Below are 23,232 nucleotides of genomic sequence, written 5' to 3'. Positions count from 1 at the left end.
GGAACAGCCGCCAGCGCTAGTGAGTTATTATTCTACTTGCTAAATTTGTCTTTGAAAGAGAGCAATCTGTTGCACTAAATGCAGACTACGCCGGGGAGAAGTCTTAAACAGTGTGGGATCGTTTTTCACAAGCAACCAAATTACAGCAGCTCCTCTGACAGAGACTGGGCCAAAGTCACCCACCAGCCTCTTGCACCTCCAGCAGTTGTCACCAACAGTTCGCAGAGCAACTGCTCTAACAGGGCAAGATGAATGGTGCAATAAAGAGATTTCCAGCTCTTTTAAATTCATCTCCTTGCTGTAAAACAGCAACTCTCGGCAAACAATGCCAATCAGCAGGGGCGGCTTTCTCTCTCACATCATCTTTCCTGGCATTTCATCTGTCGGGCCTGGAATAAAAATCAATAGGCTTGAACAGCGCTGCCTCCCACCACTGCTAATTACTGAGCCGGCTGTGGCAGCGTAGACACGCCAATGACAAAGGCACGGCCCACAAAAAAAAAAAATCATTATGGCTCCGCGGCGTAGGCTAAGCCAAGCCTAAGGTCAGGAGCCAGAGAATGAGCATCAATTGCACAATGGACTTGATCCATTTAGGCAAACAAGTGGCGCTGTATGCACTAAATTAAACTGATTGACCTGGGAGGCTTAGTGAAGGCGTGACTGAGGATTAACTAAGATCTTAACAATCAGAGGCACGACAGGAGTTTGTGCTGTTTGACAGCGCAGTGGCCCCATATTAACGTGCAGTGGGAAGAGATTTAGCTACGCATGATGCAGCAATTCACATCTAAAATGCTCTCTGAAGGAGTTTGCTTTCCCCTCTGCGACAGCCCAAAGCCCTAAAATATTGCCTCATAAAAAAGGATCACTCATATTTGGTGAAATGACATCGCATATAGGAAAGATGAAAGATCAGGGCAGAAAGAGTGTTCTCTCTCCCTCTCCTTTCATCTCCTTCATTTCCAGTCCCGCTCTCCCTTTCCTGACTCTCCACCTCTTGCTTATCTCTCGCTCACCTCTGCTGAGGCTGCAGTGAGGCAGCACACAGCAACTGACTGCGCAGTGAAAGATAAGCAGCTCGTCTCCTTTCCGACAACTATAAATAATTTGATCTTTTTACAGCTTTCTCAGGAAAGGAGGCAGAGTTCAGACGCCACCATTTCCAAAAGTGGAGAGGGGGGGAGAAAGACTGCAAGTACGATCCCTCGACCACACTGTTGGCGTTAGGCTGGGCCCCCACCATACAGCACCTGAGACAGCATGGTCTAGAACAGCAAGCCCAAGCCGATAGAGCAGGGCGCATCTGCAGCTGTGTTCGAAGATCATTTGTATTCAAATCCACTAATATGCAGGAGGTATGGCTGAGCCCTGTGTAATCCTGAGATCAGACCCAACTACAGGAGTGTCACACAGATGTAATCCTACCCATTTGAACAAGATGTACCATGGACTCCATAGAAAGAGAAAAAAAAAACAAAAAAAAAAACACGAGTTTTGTGCAGAGCAGCACAGAGTGAATAGATGGGGGCTTAGCCACAGTAATGTAGGAGTAATGAATAATTACATACTCAAGAAGAAAAAATAGGCTGAAATGGGTTGAAATCCCCATAGCAGACATGAAGATTTAAATGTTAAGGCCATGTTATGGTAGCAATTTAAATTAGGGGTGGATTGACCCATTTTGGAATCAATTGGAAACCAGGTGTTAAGAGTGATTATAAAACAGTTACTACCGACAGCACACAGGCAGCATATTACACATTATAGGCCTCTGGTGTCCATGTTAGCCAAAGGCTAACCTCAAAACACCAGCAACTCCTTCATGCCCACTGCCATGAAAACAAAGTGATTCATTTTCACTTTGAAACTAACAAACATCCATAGCTCAGCCACTGACTTAAAGGACCGGATGTTAGCATGATTTACATTGTACGTTGTGTTATCTGCATGTTTCTTCCAAAACTCATACCTGAGGACTGGTTCACCACCCACTGCCAGATTTTTCTACTGTTCTTTTTTTTTCACAATAACTATTATTCAGCTGAGCACCGGCTGCTTTATGTGATAATTGATCTACTTTTCTATTTGCCTTTAGCACATTTAAAAACAGTAAATATGGTTTAACATTAGATAACTTCCATCAATATGATATTTGACCTGCAGCCTTTTTCATCAGATTCAGAAAAGTGACAGCAGGCTTGCATCAAATTCCAAATTTGCCCCTTAGGAGCCTTTTTTGGTTAGCAGCTGTGACGGCAGAACGACCAAACAAACTAGGCTCAGGTTACTCTGGCGAACACTGAAATAGCTGAGTTGAACCTGATATTGTGACAGTTTTATGACTTTACGGAAGGAACTGTCAACATTAAAGCACATTTGCTGCAATAATCAGGCCTCCTTTGCTTTATTTTGCAGAGCATGAGCTGGAGTGCATTATTGGTAATAACACCACGGCAGTGATACTGTAAATATTGGCCAATTCTAATCATGCCACTCTAGTTTTCTTGTTTTTAAATGGCCAAGTACACATATGCTGCAGTCAAACTACGTTCTACCCACCAGACAATGTGCTTTACATCACTGTATGTATTTAGTCTGAGAAACATGAGCTTCAGGTAAAGAATAGTTGCCTGCTGGAAGGGGGTGGGGGGGCGATTACCAATCATCAGTCAACTTGTCAACTTGGGAATAGGCCATAAACATTCATGATATACAGCAAAAACTGCTGCGCAGTCATCTTAAAAGAAGAACGATCGCAAAACAAGTGCATCAATCTGTGAGCAGACCACGCCTACAAGCTCTCTTATTATTCGCTCTCCTAGGCACCCTGTTGACCAGGCAGCTGCCACGCCCCCTCCGCAACCTCATCAGTATGATTCATGCCCTGTTTGCTCCTCTCTGGGTACAGAAACCTGCCTAGCTAGCAATCGATTACCTTCTAACACAATTCCTACTTGCTACTTCAAGATCTAGGACCAAGGTCCCTGCAAATGGCTAAAAAAATAAAATAAAATAACCAAGCTTTTCCTCTGCATGGCTCCATCACCCTAGGATGCAGTCCTGTGTTGGCACCCTGGGCCCTGGGAACAGTGGGAGGTATTGTGGGCTGGTAATGGCTGTCAGTAGGGGGGGAAGGATGGAGCTGGCACAGGGGAACTGGGAGCAGTGAATGTAGAGCTTTCAAGCACGGATGGCACCACCAGTCCCACAGATTCACTCCAGAGAATCCATGCTTGTTCTTTCCACTCAAGCTGGCAGGGTGCTTTCTATGCACCCAGAAATAATGCAGAGAGGGCTAGGGGCTTTGGCTATAAATGCAGGCGTATGAATGCAGAAGCTTGAGTTGACAGCTGCATTGTTTTTGAGACCCCATCATGTAAAACCAGTGCGCCACGGCAATCACAATCAATTTTGCTCAGGGGAATAAAAGATGCAGATAAGGACTCTCTAATTAGGGAAGTTTATTATGAAGTGCAAGCTCACCAGAGAGTAGAGGCTGATTGTTTATTCTAAGGCAGAAGTTTCTTTAAAGAAAATTAAGGGTGTTACAATGCTTGCCAAGGTGAAACTATATCCTGCTATTTTTAAATCCCAAATACCGCTGGGCAGATAAGTTCTAACACAATAAATAAATTCAGCACTTGTTTGTCACAATAGTAAGTCCGAGGTGAAGAGTGTGCTCTTGTGCTCGCCAAAAAGTACAAGACAACATGCTTCACCTCCCAGAAACTGGCACTATACCAGAAACTTCTGCATTTAAAAAAGAACACAATATGGGACCCAGGAGACAATGCGTCTTGTCTTGGAGTTGCAACTGTTATATCCTGTACAGTGGTCTCTTCTTTTATCACTTTGTAGCCAGAGACTGCAGACGGGCCATTGCCAACAGAATGTACGCTAGCAGCTGCACTGCATTGTTAGCATGTCGAGGATGGTTAAGAAAAGTAAGAGCTATCAGAACTCAACGCCAACTCAGCACGAGCCCATTCCAGCAAAGTGCCACAACAACTGTTGAAGGTACTGAGCATAGCAGCTTGAAAATATACTGATTTCAAGAGAAAAAGATTTCCATGGACGTCATCATGGTTTAGCACAATTAGCCACTGGATAATATACGAATACAAGCATATATAAAGGCATATAAAAGATAGAGATATCAGTATATCAAAGTATCAGTACCTTATCTCTAAGTGGAAATGGAAAATGTGCAACAATTCAGTGTTTTCTGTTGTAGTGGCACTATAGAGTTAGGCTGGCATCACAATCCTGTTTAACTGACTGTAAAGAAGACGTCTTTGGGAACCAGAAAAACACAGTGGCTCAGATTCTATGGGATGGTTTGCTGGTAACTCTAGTAAGCAAATATTAAGATTTCTTCCTGACAGACTGGCTCAGACTTCATATTGTTGCTTGTGTCATCAAACGAAGGCCCAGTCATTTCCACATGCAGATTCTGAATGGCACAAAAATGTTCTTTTAGCTGCATGTTCAGCAGTTGTTTGGTTTCATTTCATTTTCCCATTATTTGAGCCACCGTCTACACTCTCAGAAATAAAGGTAATAAACTGTCACTGGGGTAGTACCCCTCTTGTCATGGGGTGGTGCCTTCAAGGGTACATCTCAGTGCCTTTAGTCAGGGGACATAATTGTACCATAATCCATTGAAATTATATTTTCTAAGTTGTATTGACTACACACCCCGTCTCGTCTCCAGACTTTTTATTTTATTGTTCCGTTTTAAAACATTAGGTTATGAAAAGGTACAAATATGTACTTTTCACCTGGAAAAAACGTATTTAAGGTACATGATTGGACCTTAAAACCACTGTTGTACCTTTGCGGGCACATTTACATTGTTTGTACCTTGAAAAAGGAAAAATGTACCTGCATTGCACCTTTATTTCTAACAGTGTAGTAGAAAAAACATCACAAATATTTAGAATTTTGGACATCAGTTATATGATGTCAGAAATATAGAAAACAGATATTCGTACTGCCTTCACGTTTGTTTGAAAATGTAGACCATCACGTTGCATGTGATGTGAGGTCACTGAGTTACACACATACAAAACCCCAAACCATCAAAAATTTCTTGTCGTTATTGGAAAATGATCTTCCCCTTTCACTGGCTCAATGGGCTGCCAGTTAGTTTTCTGAACAAAAACTAAACTACAACTAACTCTAATTGTTTTAGAATGTTTGCTCAGTGTGCTCTGGCCTTAGTCAAGTCTGTGTGGTTTTAGTAATATAGTTAAAAAAATAAAAGATTATTTAAAGGATTTAATAAAGGATTGTGCTTAGAGGCATTTCTGCTTTTGTTGTCGTGTCAATTTAGTACCAATTGTCAGATTTCATTAGTGCTGGTATTAACTACCAGAAATTTAGTGACAACACTAATAAAAGCTAAACAAAAACTATGCGTGTCATATAAAACTATAAAAGTAGTTATGCAACAGAAAAAGTTCACATGCAATACTTAAAATGTGGAGACTGTATTTCCCGGCATGCTTGCGAGTTGTTCTGAACTGGCAATTAATTTAACTAATAATTAAGGTTTCAAACTTGGCCTAAGCTGCTCTGTCATTACGCTTGAGTCACTCTTGTGAAAATGTCACTGCATGGCCCAATGGCCAAGAGCAGGTCCTTGCAGGCTCCTCTCAGGTGTTATTTTGACTGGTCCACAGCAGCAAGAGCAGCCGAGTATGAAAGCACACTTCGGCGGTGCTGTGGTGCCCTCAGGGCGAACGGCAGTCAGACTGTCGGAGCTCAGGTGTGTCAGCCCTAACTAAACTCCTGACATTTTCACTTCTCTGACTCAGGTCAGGAGGGGGATGGAGCAGAGAAAACAGGCGTCCTCCGCTGCAGCTCTGAGGCTTGTTATTACTCAAGCCAGGCAGAGGCAGGATGAGGCAACACTCGTTAACCTAAACAAGGAAAAGCTCAACACATCACTATTTAAAGAAGGTCATCAGCAGGCCTGTTTACAGACACTGTAATCTATAATCTAGAAAATCACTCCCATCTCCTGTTTGTTGGTAACTCAAACAACATTAGCAGACTCATTTAGCGAGACAAATTTAATACCGGCAGTACTGTGCCAACAAGAAGCTATTACTGGTTTCCCTTTGTGGCACAAAGCAGCCTGCAATACCCACTGCGAACACACTGATAATGCTCTTTTGAGTGCCTGCATGTCATTTAGACTAATACTCATTAGAAAGGCAGTTCAGATGAGCTCCCTTATCAACATACTCATTTAAATTAACAGATGCACAGACACAGGCACACACTCCCACCACTCCAGAGTCTAATACGCCCTCCATGTTAAGATGCACACAGAAAACACACAATTACCAAAACAGCTGTGTAGTAGACAAAAAAGTTATGTTTAAGAAATTGAACGCTTTTTGGTGCATTTAAATTAACAGTTCTCCAAAATGTATATAATTAACTAATATTATATTAATATTATATTAATATTATTAATTTATTAAGGCTGCAACAATCAAGATAATTTGATAATACTGACCAAAGCAACCAGTTAACCAACGTGTGTGAGTTTTTATATGTAATGTTTATAACAGTGGCAAAGTGCTGAAAATAGTGGCAAATTTAAATTTAAAAACTTTTTTTCAGATACTTCTTTCCTATATAAAGAGCCAGTATGTGCATCTCTACCATGAAAAGATAAAATCTAATTTTAGGCCAAAATGTTATCAGAAAACTATTACAGAACAATGTCAAAGATAACAGGCAATACATATGTAATCATTTCATGGCTCATCCGATCACCACTACTGTGAAGAGTTCTCTGTAAGTTCTCTACAACGGAGCATTTAGCTTCAAACCACACTGAATGACTACGTCTATATTATAGCAAGCTAATTATGAAAGAACTTTGAAACATCAGTGAAACTCAACTCTAAATGATCATTTTAAGTAACCGGTTGCAAAGCGTTGCAATTAATCACTGCCAGAGGTCTGACAGACGGATATCTTTACAGGACGTGCATCATCTCTTCTGATGCTGTGCAAAGCCTGTCAAACAGCCTTTTTCAGTTGTTTGGCTTTGGTGGGTTTTGCCTTGAGTCTTTCCTTCAGTAACTGAAATGCTTGGTAAGGTTCAGTTCAGGTCAATAACTTAACCAATCAAGGGCATTCCACTTTTGCGTCAAAAAAAAACTTCACCACAATATGTTTTTAAATCATTCGTATGCTGCAAGGTGAAGTTAAACACACTCATTATGATCTTCTACGCACATCAGAACGTATCCTGTAACCTGGTTACTGTTTTTCTATTCTTGAGATTTACCAGTGTTTTACATGCTGGTGTTTTCTATCTTTTATGGTAGTGTTTGACAGATCCATGCATGAATCCTGGATAGTGGATTTGTTCAGCTTGTTTTCATGACTGAAACGTGAATGTTTGCTGCTGCTAAGCTCAACAAACCGTTTTTCCTTCTGAAATCCACAGTTCAGTGAAAAAATTACACTAATTTCCTTTCTCTTCAACATAATCAGCTAAAACATGTTTGGTGCCAGAAGTTTGCTTCTTGAGTTTTTCACTGAAGCAACAAGGTTAACGTAGTCAACAAGTAATTGAAGCCTGAACCCCCACACCACGTAATACAACACACACTGTCCATTTTTCATAGATGTAGAATGCATGTCTGGGCAAAATGATATTTGTCTTTAAAGTGATAAATGTTATATTACGTCATATTCATTAGCCGTGCTTAACTGGATTTATTACAACGCCGTGAGCAAAATGCTGGAAAAAAAAAAAAATCACTATATTCATAGTTTTGGATCTCAGAAAAACTAAATATCATGATGTATATTATGCATCATGAAAATATTGTTAGTATCTTTAGTACCTTGATATTACAGTTGTATGCAAAAGTTTAAACCCCTGGACAAACTGCATGTTTTGTTGATCTTTCTGATCGAAAATAAGATGAAAACGCATGCAGAAGAGAACACACTTCTGAACATTTTATTGCACAACTTCTGCTTATTTGCGGACTTTAAAATAGTAGGAAAAAATTAAAAATGTGCAAAAGTTTTATTTTATATATATTTTCCCCAATTTGTTAAATAAATAGAAGCTGATGACTAAAATAAACAGAGAAATTCTATAATCAATTAAACGCTCCCCGTTGAGCTCAAGTTAACTTATTAACAAATCAACAAAACATGTAGGGTTGTTCAAACTTTTGCATACAGTCATTTTATTTTTGCCATTTCACCCACCTCAAATTTAACAATGCATCAAACAGTTGATTTTGATACCTCATGTTTTGGTTGTGTTTGATTGATTCATTCTGATTTTCAGCCTCACAATGGTTTGCTTTACTGGTACTGACAAAGCTTTGGTGATCATGTTGAGAAACAAACGACAACAGACTCCAGATGCAAGGGCCTCATCTAGAATCAAATCAAGACCTTTTGTTAGCTCTTGACTAGCTAATTATGCAACAGCACACAGCTGGCCAAGAACCCACTGAGCAGCCAACTGTCCAATTACTCATGATGCTCTGAAACAGGGAGACTGCATAAAAATGGTCATGCTTTCTAGATGGTTCATCCAATATAGATGCAAATATCCTTGACTTTAATCTCATAGCCATTATTTCATTAAAAATCTAATGTGATGGAGCAAAAAACAAAACAAACAACAGCAACAAAATCTATGTCCAACTACTTCACTGCATTAGCCAAGTAAGACAACACCTGAAAATGTAGATCTGCACACGCTGAAATCAGAACAGTACTAATCTAAGCCTATATGATATCTTTAAAAACACTGAGCTGCCTGTTGACTCTTAAGCAGTTTTAAAGCCTATTATCACAAGCTTGTATAATAATGTAATGTAGACAATTAATTATCGTCCTCAGAATTATAATGATAAATGTCATCATCGTGATCCAAATTCAGTTATAAAGTATCTCATGTGAACATTACCCTATAGCTTGCATTCTTCCTGATGGTAATATACTTGCCATATAATTATGAATGGGACTAAATTCCAATATTACTTAATGTAAAATAACAATTATATTCTGCACAGATGATACACAGCACTTCACACCTGCATAGTAGTTCTCCTAATTTGTTTGACCGGAAACCAAAATATTGCCAAACTGTACCATTCTGGACAAGTATGTCCGTTTTACCCTCTACTGGAGAGTAGATGGGGGGGGAAAAGATTATTCAAAATCACATAAGTGAAAGAATGAAAATGTTAATATGCATTATATTAGCACTCACCTATCACAATATTCAATATCCATTATCTCTTCAAGGCTATTTAAAACCAGGTTAATTTAAGTCTTTTGCCAGAAGATGGCTGGGCCACATTATGCTGCACAGAATATCTGACAGGTGGGCTGAGTGCGCAACGTCCTGAGCAGACACCACACTGGCCTCATGTCGGTTATGCTGACACAATCTGTGGAACACACCTGTTCTACCAACACTTGGCCATAAAAGCTGCATAAATAGGCCAACTTCACTGGGACCTGGACACCCAAGCTGTGTACATTTTTAAGGGCAGAATTAATGTAAAAGCAAGCTACCCTAAATATAAGAATCTCATCTTGTTTTATATTATGCAATAGATCAACATTTGTCCTGGAAAGTCTTTCATCATGGACCTGCCAAATTGGCTAATTAGCTATCTTTATTTCTATCTTAGTAGCTACAAACTGACTACAGAAACAGCTCAAGCTCAAATAAACAAACATTACTCAGTGTTGCCCTCTTACAGAGGTTATTGTACCGGTCACTTTGAACTTTTGTTGATTTTGCTTTCTTTAATTTTCTTTTACTTGTCCCAGCCCAACGAATAGATACATTCCACCAGCTGTGATGTAAATAAGACTGTGAAAGCTAACTTTAGAGAGTCTTTAGAGAGTAACTACGGTCAGCTTAAATAACTGTGATCAGGCATCTCTGTAATAACAGGGACAGGCCTGGTAATAAGTCTTACCCTTAACGTTCAAGAAATACAGTATCCTCAGGATTAATAAAACCATCGCTGTTGAGCCCTTTTTGAAAGATGGTGCCCCCCTCTTCCCTGCCCCCAAGCAGATCTTACAAAGGAAACATCAGCAAAAAAAATACATTTAAAAAAAGCAGAGAATCACGGATGTTAGAAGTCTTAAAAGTTAAAACAAGACTTTCTGTTGACAAACAAGCAAAAAAGCCCAACATAACCAAATAGATCCCATTCTGCCTCACAATAAAACTCTGGAACTCAAAGCAGCTGAGTTCTAAAGCTGTATATATAAGCCTAAAGCCTTGCTTCAGTTTTACAGCAAACCAAGTGACCATGTCCCCACTTTACTGTTTTGAAATTACAGTGTGTGGGGCATCCCGCAGACATTTATAGAGTGTGTGGTTATCTTTTAATTAACCCAGTGATGCCAAAAAAACTTTCCTAAGTAAAATGGTCACAAGGCGCAAAACAAATTTTTTACAGGCCAAACAAAAAAAGTCAATTCAAATTAGTAATGCACAATGAAACAGTTTTTAATATCTCCTCAAGCAGGGGGCGGACAGAGAAAATTGCTTTGAAGCTAATGCCCCTCATCCAATTCATCAGCAGTCGGGGGATTAGAGCTGTTATTACCAAAAAGCTTACGATATTACGGCCTGGGAGGGATTAAACACATTTCTCATCAACCGAAGACGAGCGACGAGAGAGAAACAAACTGTCCGATGGAACCATTACGATCCATGCCCCATTTACCAACCCAGGAGTTCACTTCTGCCTGTATTAAGACCTGAGAGAGAAACTGAGCTTGGCCTAGGAGGGGGTACCACAACCTAAACGTTTCTTAGCCACTCAAGGCCATGCGACACGCACGAGCCTTGAGGATAAAGCTCCAGTGGTGAGAGGTGATTCATAATAGTTTCCTGCAGATGACATGTTGGACCTGCAGGGAGCATGAGGATTAGGATAGGTCCACACCATTCCAGCCACCATGGTTTTTTGCAGGAAAAACCTGACAAAGCACCGATCTGCACTAATTAACAGAGGATTTTTTTTCCCTGTCTTGGTTTTCCTTTCTTTCTTTTTCAGCTTTTTCCTTCAGGGAAATCTACCACAATCTACAAAGATTAAGAGGTTCTGGGGCTAGGCTTGAGGCTGTTTGCACAAACTATTTTTCTTTGCGGATTAGATAACTACAGGCTGGAGAACCCACAGCCCAAAGTATATGGTTTATACTTACCCTGCTCCATTCACAAGAGAATACACTTAGGAGCCCTCATCTCCTCTGATGTTGGTTTAGGCTTCTATGCTAGTCCATCTGGACAGGTGCTCCAAGGAGTCTCCTAACAACCTGCAATGAAGGAGATGGAAGTTATCACACACTGAAGGAATTAAGCCCACAAGGCAACAGCAATTAGAGTTCAAATGTGCTTTATTCATTTCCATAGGTGTCCATATTGATGAGGGTTTCTTGTACTTACATTTTTCCATTTTGTGAACAGTACCATTTGTATTTTTATTAAAAAGTATGCACCTTATACATTTTTAACTGAATTAATTCTCACAGACATTGTCCCAATTTCTTTGTCATCTCAGGCTAACTAATGTCCACCCTCCATAAAGTATGAGAGATTAGTAAGGCAGTGCTGCACGGCTGTAATTACAATTTTCTGCATTTCTCAAATACCAAAGACCACAGACATTCAGTGATGTTAAAGTCTGGATGTTACAGTCAGTCTATTGTTCTGAGAACACCAGCAGCTTCTTTGTTTGATTTAAATTTCTTCTTCTTTTTGTCTATTTCAGCTTCTTGACAGCTAAACATCCTTTCAGACCCAAAGCACTGAGGTGTCTTCTCACAGTGGAAGGATGGGCAGAAACACCTGTGGATTTTTTCAGATCTGAAGCAAGAGTGGAGCTTGACTTTCTCCTCTCTCTCTAAAAAATAGCTTTAAGTGTTGTTTGTCTGATGGTGAGAGTTGGTCTGTTAGGTCTTGCACAGGTGTTACATTTTTTTTTTTTTTAATTAACCCAGTGCTTTGACTTTTGCCTTACTTACGTAAGTAGATTATCTGTTATCCAACCTCCTAAGAAAATCTCCTGAAAATGTATAACTTACAGGGTGGTTTATGAGTTTTGCACAGGACTGTATCTAAATTGGTGTATTCAACAGGCTCAGTTTCTTACCATAAGAGAGCAGTAGGACAGTTTAAAACATGCATTACCATCATGCAATCCACCAACTATTAATTAATCGTGACAGCCCCAGACAGCTGTTTCTGAGGTTTCTATGGCTACAAAGAGTTAGTCATCAAAATATTAAATATCGCTGTTGTTGGAAGAAGCTGTTGTTTTTTCCAAGTAATTTTGGGCCGTTTCTTTTGGTCCATTCATCATGAAATTTACACACAATGTAAAGAGCAACAGGTAGTTTCAAATTATGTCAAAAACTGAAAAACAGCAAAAATGGAGATACAAGGTTTTCTTCCGACAGCAGCGATATGTTTTTGAGATCTGCTTATGTAAATAGAGATGGGGCCGATAAGATTCTATATCGGTATCGGGTCCGATAATATGACGTCATTCACTCATCGGATATCCAACTAACAGGGCCGATTCACTTATCGATCCGAATTCCAGTCCGCAGCTTGCGCTGGACCATAAACCCGCCGTAAAGTAACATATCGTAACATAGGACACATCAGTGATCCAGATTCAATTCCACATTTTACCATGAACCCGTGGCAACTTCAATGTGTAACTGAGTGAGCAAATAGCATTAGCTGTTGGTTTGACTAAAATGTTGTTTGTTTGGAGATACTTTAGTCTGGAAACGGCGAAAAGCAAGACCGCTACTTGTAATGTGGGGTGGAAGTTCGGCTGTGTCATACAAAACAACCAGTTTAATCAAGCACGATATACTTCCAGCACAAAACCCAAATGAAATTACAGAATAGTTGCTCAACTTCATTATATTCTATGACCAACCACTGTAGTGGAAAATGTTGGAATTCGAAGCCTGTTGGAGCACTTAGAGCCCAGGTATGATCTCCGATCCAGAAAACACATTTTAGAGACTGCTATTCCTGAACTCTACAACCGAGTGTCATCACCGTTAGCCGCGCAGTTAGCTGGATGTTAAAGCCATGAGCTTCGCAACTGATATTTGGAACTCTGATGTGAGCCCAGTGTCTCTCATAAGTCTCATGTACACTGGGTAAACTCAGAAACGTGCACTACAGAGTGTGGTGCATCAGGTGAAAAGGTGCAGGGGGTCACACACCGGCAGTTCAGTTTCAGCCTCCATTACAGATATGCGTAGTGAGTGGAAGATTAAACACCTTAAACACAAACTTAAACACAATACCAACAATAATGATGATAATATAAAAGTGAAAAGAGCTCTTGTATCGGAATCTGTATCGGTATCGACAGCTGTGCATTGGAATCGGATCTAACCTGAAAAAGTATGGATATGTCCACCTCTATATGTGCACTCATTAGAGTAACTAGAAACTAGACTATTTTATTTGCTCTTTCTGAGCAACAACCCTTGTTCCATACTACAACACAGACCAGCTTCACTAGGCTTCACAGGAGTAAGGTTCAGGATAATGTTCAGGGCTCTCTTACTACAGTCATAAATTAGACTACTGTTAAGTCTAGAGAGCATTTCCTCATAAATTGAATAAAAAAAACTTAAAAGAGCTTGTGACAGAGCTCAAACTGGTGTCAAATTTTGTATTTTTACATCTGGACAGACTGACTTTAGAAGCTTTAAATTAACTATAAATGACTGCAGAGAAACAAACACATATTTGTAATTGCGTCTGTGATGAAATTACGGGCTTGTCGACAGCAAGGTCATTAAGGTGCTGACGATCTATCAGTCGCAATAAGCAAGGACTGCCTGAGCCTCTTCACACCATAATTAATCTCCACCATATAACCTTCCACCAGCACATGAGGAGAGGGCTGTTAAATTAAAAAAACTGCACTAAATCATGTCGCAAAGAGTGTATCGATTTTTTTTTATAAAAACGAGCTTATTGACAAAGCACTTAGGAGAAATCAGGAAATAAACAGTTTACAACATTCAGTCATATACAAGGCAATTGATGACAGAAATGAGAATAGTGATTTATGAAACTGAACAAGTGGGAAATGGAAGAGTGCTGAGAGGAGCAGTTGGAGTCATACAATTACTGCTGAATTTACAATAAAACAGGTATTCTAAAAAAGCTAAACTGACATTAGACTAGACTGACTTACTCACTACCAAAGCAACAACCCAATAAAACTGTTCTTCAGCCATAAAATTCTTAAATCATCATCAAACACCAGCATGATTAGTGAGATGCATTCAGCTTACTGTCTCACCAATCATACTGGAGTTGTGATGCTTTAAGGTTTGTGTAATTTCTGTATTTTATCAGGGGGTACAACTACTCTTTGACATACTGAATGATCATGGCGATAGAGGATAGAAGGCATCAAGCCACTAATGTCCAAGTTTTCTCTCGTGGCCATGTTCGAGGTCACTCTTGTTGTAGCATGTAGGCATGTATACTGTCCAGCTTCTGACAAGAAAATGCACCAAATAAAATCTACTGTATATGTATAGTGGTTTTGTTTAAAATTTTAACTGTAAAAACCTTGTTGAGTAATTAGCAAAGTGTTTAATTACTTGTTAATTTCTCTTCTTGTTACTTCTTTTCCTTTTCTTGAGTGCCTTGCTATCCCCTTTGCTGCTGTAACACTGGGAACTTCCCTATTGTGGGACTAATAAAGGATTATCTTACCTAACCACACTTAAAAGTTTATAAGCTTCACTTTCATTTGTTTGCATGACACCACTGGTAACTGCGTCACATTTTGTTCGCATAGAGCTGAGAATACTGCAACTCATTTTGGCGCCTGTCGCCCCGTCACAGTGTCGCACTGCTAAATCACAGCTACAAGTCGCCTACTTTCATAGGAAATGACTGAATGCCTGTCACTCTGTCAAGTAAAAAGCACCATCACTTGGGGGACACGCTGGTATAAAAGTGAATACCAGTGGTCGTGCATTATATGGATGAATATGAATACCATAGTAAGCCCAAAATGCCAAATCAAATGGCCAAAAACAATGTTTAAATAATTCTTATGAACTGAACAAAAAGTGTAAAAAATAATACAAAAAAATAATACAAACATTTGAATAATAATAATAATAAACAACTGCTGCTGTTATTAATAATAATAATAATTTGTTTTTATTCCTAGTATATCACCATGTCATAATGTCTAGACTCTCATAATAGTCTAGATACAAAGTATGATGTGTTGAGTACAACCAATCAGCACACTTGTTGCGCATATACTTGCATTCAGATTTAAAGCATAAATAGCTTTACTGCAGTTGCATCAGACACTCACAGAACATTCTAACTACATACAGAAAAATTTCACTCATTGTAAGGTTCCCAAGCCTTCCGCTAAAGGAGCACTACGAAATACTGAAAAGTTTAGAAGCAGACGGCTAGTAAGCATCACTAAGCACAAGTAGACACCAGCAGTGAAGCATCACGTGATTCACTGAGAGCTGACAGGCGGAACCTTCTGACTGACATTTACACGTGAGAGGTGGAAGTAACAAAAATGGCTCAAAGTTAAATGATAAATGAGCAAAGTAACAAATATTACTCAACAACAAACGATAAACGAGCCAAGTAACAAAAAAACAGACCGAGTTAAATTATAACTGCTGCAAGACATCAAAATTTACTCAAAGAACAAATTCTTTTTTTATCAAAAACATTTATAAAATAGCACTTTAGTTTTCAATTTGCATACATTTTCATGATTTTTTTTTGTCAAGGAATATTTGTTATTTCTACCCTTATACAAAAACCACTTTAGTGATAATAATACAACAGGGTTAATTTTTCATCAGATCACTACTGTTTTATTCAACTTCCAAACAGCTCATTTCATCAAATAACATTTTATACCTCAAATGTCTATTGAGACAATTTTTAATTCACATGCATTTTTGTCATTCCATTTTCACCACTGTCATTATTGTTAATTCCACCCCTCATAAGCTCTGTGTAGGAATTGTCTTCTTATAGATTTCCACACTGTAAACTGGCAAATGAATGCCCCATATATTGGTTATCAGTCTACTTGTTTATTAATAATCTGTACCAGTATTGTCTCTGAAAAAAAAACATAGCAGTTGACCCTCATCACTCATCTCTTCTTTCAAATTATTTCCTGACTAAAACCATTAAAAAAAGGAGAGAATGCTGAGACAGTTTCAGAGACTCAGTCTTGCCGTGTCCTACTAACAACAGCACAGGACTAGTTAGCAGGACCTTATCTACCTGCACATGTCTGTGGTAGTGTTCCTTTCCACAGTTCCTAAAAGCACCAGGCCACCAATGAAAGCCAGGCTATTTAGACATTCCTCCAGGTCGCACTTCGCCTAGCTCTGGAGCTTCAGGCGGGATGGAGGGGACGGGGGCGGGGCAGCGCACTCAAGAAGCGTGACATTAAACAGGCTTTTCAATCGCCCCAGCTGTCTTCAGTAAATCACGCGGGCTTTAGCAAAGCTCATTTCACCATTGCGGAGGAACGCAGCAAGTCCCCTGGCTACAGCAGCGAGACAGAACCCTTAACACACACTAGATGAAGTTGAGCCACTGCTCAGAAGTGTGTAAGTAGTGCTGTATTACAAGGCAAGGCAGAAGCATCTCTCTGTATACTCGGGAATAAGGCACAAGCCTATGCTTAAAAAAAAAAAATAAAAATACCTAAGAAAAGTGATGCAATAAACTTGCATTATAGGCACTCACCTAATCTGCCACTGTGATCCTGTTCAAAGTGAGCAATTCTTCAAAAACAGTTTGTTCTTAAGCCAAATCACTTTCTACTCCAGTACTACATAACATGTGATCATGCAGTAAACACAGCCAGTGCAAATGCTAGGAAGGCCTTGCAGTGACCATCGTAACACAAGAATTAAATAGCGCAGGCAAGCATGAACAGAGAAAGAGAAAGAAAAAGGGAGAGAATGCACTCTGCATGCTAACGTGGCAGTTCCCTCAGGATAACTAGCTCTCCCTCTGGTATGTGCATCTGGACGGACACGGGGAGCTTAAAGCCTGCTGTAACAGAGCACTCGCATGTGGCCACACTAACAGGGTCTTACATGCTGCAGTAATCAAGCCCAGAGTAGAAGTGGTGGGGGACGTCTAACAAGCACTGCGGCCAGTTACAAAAAAAAATAATAAAAAAATAAAACAAAGAAAAGGAAGAAGCTGAGGGTTGGGGCTGAGCTCAAACCGTAGCAATGCAATGTACCACAGCGTTTTTTCTTTTAAGGGTCATACCATGAAAAAAAATTAATTGTCCTCACTATTTCTTTTATTAAAACGTTTGCTGTAGTACGCAAAGTATGCAAACACAGTTATTACATAGATCTGCCTATTCAGCCTACAGCAGGCTACTACAGGGTTTAGCCCCCAACTCAGGCTGAAGTTATAAAGAGTGTTTCAGTCTGGACTGTTTTTTAAATGAGACACAGTCTCACTTTATTTGGACAGTCCACTATAGTCCCCTATAGATTATCCAGATGTTCAAATTGTTAACAAACTATCTGTTGAAAATCTTGATTCTAAATAGTGGTGGGGTTAGGGTTAGGATTTGGACCAGGCTTAGGGCTAGGACCAGAATGAGGGTTGGTTTTAGGTTTTGGGTTGAGGTTAAGGTTAGGGTTAGGGTTAGGATTAGAGCCAGGTTTAAAGAAAATTAGGATCAATTTTGTAGATATTTAGTTTAATGTAACTTAAAACTAAACCAAGTGTTTAAAAAGCATCTAAAGTCGAATATCCAAATAAATTGTTACCTGAGGCACAGTGCAGGCCCAAACAGAACAGAGCTCATTTATACAATCTTAAAGGCACAGTAACAAAACAGCCTGTTTAACTCCAGTGGATGCAATTATGACATATAATGAATCAATGCACCTCTAGAAGGATGTATTACTTGTACTCCTAAATATGTTTTGGTGCCCCATAAACTCTAGGCAAATTATTCAGGTATTACTTGTGAGCGTATTAAAGCAATCATCCACAAGAGGCTATCAGTTACAGTGATTTTATCATGTGACAGTGGAGTAAAATTTTAACTGTACCTTTTAAGTACGCATGATGATATCGGAATCATTATCAGTTGATGTGTGTGGACATGTGCACATATGTGTTTTATAGCAGATTTTAACATACAACAGGTTTTAGAACGAGAACTACATGTTTCATAATATCCAGTAACTATGGATTATTCAGTAACTACTATAAAACCACTTTGTAAGGTATTTCAGTACTAGAGTAAAGCCTGGACCTGCTGACAGGTCAGTGTAAGGACAGAGAAAGAAAGAAAAAAAAACAAAAAAAAACAAAGAAACAACAGTAGGAAGTTTTCTCTGTGGAAAACACAGCAGTGTCGATTGAGCTGTTCTGAGCAGGGAGTTCCCGCCTGCAGAGGAACATCTCACTATAGCTCCCTGCTGGGCCATCTGGACTGTCTCCAAAACATACTTCTATAAAAATCACGCTCCATCCATATGCTCTCACACTTCTACCATGCTTGGATGCAAATAAAGTGGGAAAGTGAGAATTACCAGTCTGGACATATCTACACACACACACACACGCACACACACGCACACACACACACACAAACTCATCAGTGCAGAAGCCTCGCACAATGATCCCTAAATACAAAGACGATTAGGAGACAAGCACCCTTAGATTCCAACCTCCTGAGTTAAGTATGCTCAGTATTTCAGTTGTGAATCTTGAGGATATGAATAAATTCACATCAAATCACTTCACACTCCATCTTTCCATTTCTGTATTCCGGTGGACATGGGCATTAAAGATTCATGGGCGAGTTTCGACTACAGCCTAGACAACGATACCCAGAACTGTTTCCGCAGCTGAAGAGGAGACAGACAGATAGACAAGGGGGGTGGACGAGAGGGGAGAACCCCATATTGCTGTAAAAGCTGATTAGCCATGAGGCTGAGAGAAGACTTGGATAGAAAAGGGACAAAGTGATGCATTTGCATTGCTGAATCTATAAAAATGTAAAATGACTTGGGCTGGGACGAGTTTAATATTCAATAAAATTGTTAATTAAAATATTTGACTATGGGAAAAAAAATGTGAATAACCACTTTTATGAACCCACACACTTCTGTAGGGAAACCAATATTTATCAAGTTAAATGCTAGCTTGTCACCAAGGCACGCAGTTGCCAGCTCTGCACCCTGGACTCATTGGCACAGCTTGGGAGACTTTGACATCTGTCTTAACTCAAAGGACAGTCCAAATAGGTTTCTTGCTGCTCCAGAAGGTTCTGGCGAGCTAGCTGTCCAGAGCTGTAGGAAAATTGTTCAGACTGCACCAAGAGTTTTCGCCAACATTTAGGACTTGGTCCTGCACTGCTCACTGTTTTAAACAGAGCCAGCAACCTTCTCAAGGTTGCCAGGTCAGGCAGGATCCCCTGTTTTAAGTACCTTATAATTTTCATATTTCAATTAAGTCTGATTAAAAAGCAAAATGAATGAACAGAATGTAAGCAACAGTGCGTAATACATTATTCAGTTAGTAAAATATCCTGATTTGTCTTGATATTTGATAGTTGCAGCCCTAAAAACGACCACAGCAAACAACAGGTGGTGAAAATATTTGGGGTGCAAAACTAACTTGTTGATTTTAGCCAATCTGTATGCAAAAAGATGTAAATAACATGATCCAATACCAAAATGTCACAGCATTATTACACAGGACTCTGTAAAGAGTTTGCCTCTTATATTTGATGTAGCGCTTTGGTCCAGTTTGGTCCAATAAAGAGCATACATACATAGATACATACATACATACATACATACATACATACATACATCATCTAAACCGCTTATCCTTCTGGGTCGCGGTGGGGTGCTGGAGCCTATCCCAGCTGTCACTGGGCGGAAGGCAGGATACACCCTGGACAGGTCGCCAGTCCATCACAGCCAATAAAGAGCAAAAAAATGTTAATTATATTGTGACTTTGGCCAATAAAAAGTAGTGGAAATGTGCTGTGTGTGTTCATTTAGACCACATAATGTAAAAAAGGATAATAAAATCAGTTTAAAAAAAAAAAAAAAAAAACTATAAAACTATATTGTTTGGCAGTGAAGAAATCAGAATTGGGACCAAGCATAACAAATAAAAATTATTAAAAAAAAATAAATCAATCAATCAATCAAGAATGGTACATCTATACAATATATTATCTTTCAAAGAGGTACTAAATCGCTGCAAAAAAAAACATGGGGAAATACTAGGCTTACGAGAGGAAAGCAAAAACTCTGGCCTTGGACTGTCTGGGAACAAGTGGCACATGTACTCACTCACTGTGGTAACCTATAAAGTCAGAGAAGAAAGTGTCTCTTTCCCAGCTAATTTCCATTCTGCATAAAATATGGCTGCTTTAATAATAGATGTGCACTTGAAAGGGAAATGGAATCTGCCTCATCCTTGATTTATAACAGTCTGCCAGATATGGTGTCCAAGGATGGTCCAGCAAAAGAACATCTTAATGCAGATGCCATCTGATTTGGATCTCACCATATGGAAGAGTCTGGAAGGCTTACATCTCCATTCAGAAGAGTAGAAGGGGAAATAACACTGGCAAGAAAGCTCCTAGACAGCACAGAGTGGCTCTCGAAGACAACTGTAGCCTAAACCTTCAATTTCTTCATCATCTCCCTAAAAGGAACCATCAATAATGCTGAGGTAAAAGCACGAAGACATTGCAAAAATACAAACAGGAGAAAGACTTCTTTGTGTGATCCTGTATGGATGTTGCTTGGCCCCCTGAACCCTTAATGGTCCTAAAAGTGTCCCCCATGATGCGTCTGCTCCTCCCCTCCTTGGCCTCTCCGACCCTGGAAAAAGCGGCCTGCCCCGTCACAGTGGATTACGGGAACAAAAAGGGACTGAAAGGCTGAAGTGTTGCGGTCGGGGAGATGCGGCAGGCTTGTCACTGGCTCTCATGGATATGGGGCTTGGCTGGAAAATTCCTATGCTTCTCCGAGAGGCTTTGCATACATTTGGCGCTATGCTCACTCCTTCTCCCTAGCTCACTTCTCTATCTCTCCTTCTCTCCTCCTTCAACCATCCCTCTCTCTCTCGGAGTCTACATGAAGATAAGCCTCAAGTGTCCATTGTGGATTTGAGACTGCTGACTCCAGCAGCTCTTTCACTGTTGACTCTTTCTTATGCTCATGACATTCTAAATATCTCTCATTCTTCTATCAATCTGTCCATCTTCCTCTGACTTCACAGACTACACAGTTAGCATTTCCACAGCTCCATCTCCCTCTTTTCATCTTCGCTCATTTTAAACATTAACTAATGCAGCTGCAAATGTGTCACACCACACCACTGCCAAAACAGAGAAATGAGGCGTTCCATTGCATCGCGAAAAGCACAAGAAAGCAAAAGGCAGACCTTTCATTCTTTTCTCTGTATTCTTTTGCATTTTTTAGCCTATTCATACCTCAAAGCGGAGCAAAAAGGTACAAATCAATTCAAAGAAAGCGCCGCTCACATAAAGCTAAAAAGGAGACCTTTTCGGAGAGAAGCTATGACTTCAAACCCATGGAGTACTAATGAATGCTCATGCGGTGCACTAAAGTCAATGCAAATGAAGTCTTTTTAAAGGATCTCTTATCTAGGCTACCTCAGAAAGGCCACTCCAGCAAATCTCAGGACGGACTCTGGCTCTAGGGAGGCTCAGGGAGGTTTGAGCGAGAGCACCACCGTGTCAGAGTCACTCCAGCTGGGCTTAAAGCCGGCACGTAGGCCCTGGAGCTCAGAGACTTAAAAAGGGAGAGAGTTGAAAACCGGGGCTGGACTCGCCGTTGCATCTCCTGATGCATAAATAGCCTGAATCCCTGAAACATAAAACAGGCAAGAAGAGACTGAGATTTCAAAGCTCCGTGGCTGAAGAGGACAAGGCCGCCTCCCTCAACTCAAGAAACCACACAAGCTGACGCGCAGTCAAACGTCTGCCAGGGCGAAAGCTGGCGCCTGGCTCCGGGGCATGTGTGATTATTCATTGATGATGAACGCATAGTTCACATAGGCTAATACTTCAGTGATGGCACTGAGCAGACCCACGCCACATGAGGGTGTCCAGGGAGCGTGTTACTCACTCCAAACCACCCGGTGTGATAGCAGAGATACAGCAATACACCATCTCTGTCTCACTCACACCTACACATGCACTCGTGCTGGAGCATTAATCAGGCCTGACATTACAGCTAAACATGAATACAGTCAAAAAATATTCGAATTTGACCCAAAGCACCAAGTTTTGAGTCAGGAAAAATTCTGTAAAAAACTCACCCAAATCTGACCACTACACGACAGAGACAGAGTAAAACTTTGAAATCATTAAGTGACAATGTTAACTTACTAGGGTTGGCCTAAATAATTCAAATACACAAGTATTTGTTCATTATGTTGGTATTCAATTCTCCATTCACTGTTCAAAAGTTTCATCTTTTTATGCCTCAAAAATTATAGTTTAAAAAGAAATTGGTAGCAACGCCGTTTGGATAAAACAGTTATTGTTAACTTATGGAAACTCATTTTAAAAGAAATAAATTACAGCTGTGCTCAGAGTGCATGAAACCACGCTGCTTTCCCAGTGACTATTGAACATAAAAGAGCAAAGATGTCTTCAAAAAGAAGCCACATGCTTTTAATCGGATAATAAAAATGCCCAGTGCAAACTTTGTGGTAAGAGGCTGGTACACTACAGGGTAGAGTCGGGCAATATGATATTTTATCGTTATCGTGATAAATTATGTCACAATACTTTTCTGAGCATATCATGGTTATGGTCAGTACGGAACAGATGTGTGACTAACTACGTTTCATTACAATGGGAGCATATTTAGGCCTGTTTATTTGGATTCAGTGCAGTGCAGTTTGTAAAACATTGAATTAAAATCAGTGTAGCTCTACATGTTCTGTTTTATCTGTTCCAACATATTAAACCTCAGAAAAACTAAATATCATGATGCATCTCCTGCATCGTAAGAATATCTTGAACAATCCTTTATTTTTGCCGCATCACCCGGAGGCACGACAAGTTTGATAAATCATCTCAAATATGTAAGCAC

General features: G+C 39.9%; 1 protein-coding gene across 3 annotated transcripts in view; it reads right to left on the bottom strand.

The window, feature by feature from the left end:
• glceb (glucuronic acid epimerase b) overlaps positions 1 to 23,232 on the bottom strand; it is a 75,824-nt gene that overhangs the window by 22,444 nt on the left and 30,148 nt on the right. For 2 of the 3 annotated variants that reach the window (XM_036584227.1, XM_036584226.1), the window contains one exon: positions 11,242 to 11,352. The exons of the other annotated variant lie outside the window; for it this stretch is intronic. The gene's annotated coding sequence lies outside the window, so the exon portion shown is untranslated. The remainder of the gene's footprint in view (positions 1 to 11,241; positions 11,353 to 23,232) is intronic. 3 annotated transcript variants of the gene reach the window in all.

This window comes from Colossoma macropomum, unplaced genomic scaffold (assembly GCF_904425465.1).
Source record: "Colossoma macropomum unplaced genomic scaffold, Colossoma_macropomum, whole genome shotgun sequence".
Lineage (NCBI taxonomy): Eukaryota > Metazoa > Chordata > Actinopteri > Characiformes > Serrasalmidae > Colossoma > Colossoma macropomum.
The sequence above is the reverse complement of the archived record's forward strand: the minus strand, read 5'-3'. Positions and strand labels throughout refer to the sequence as shown.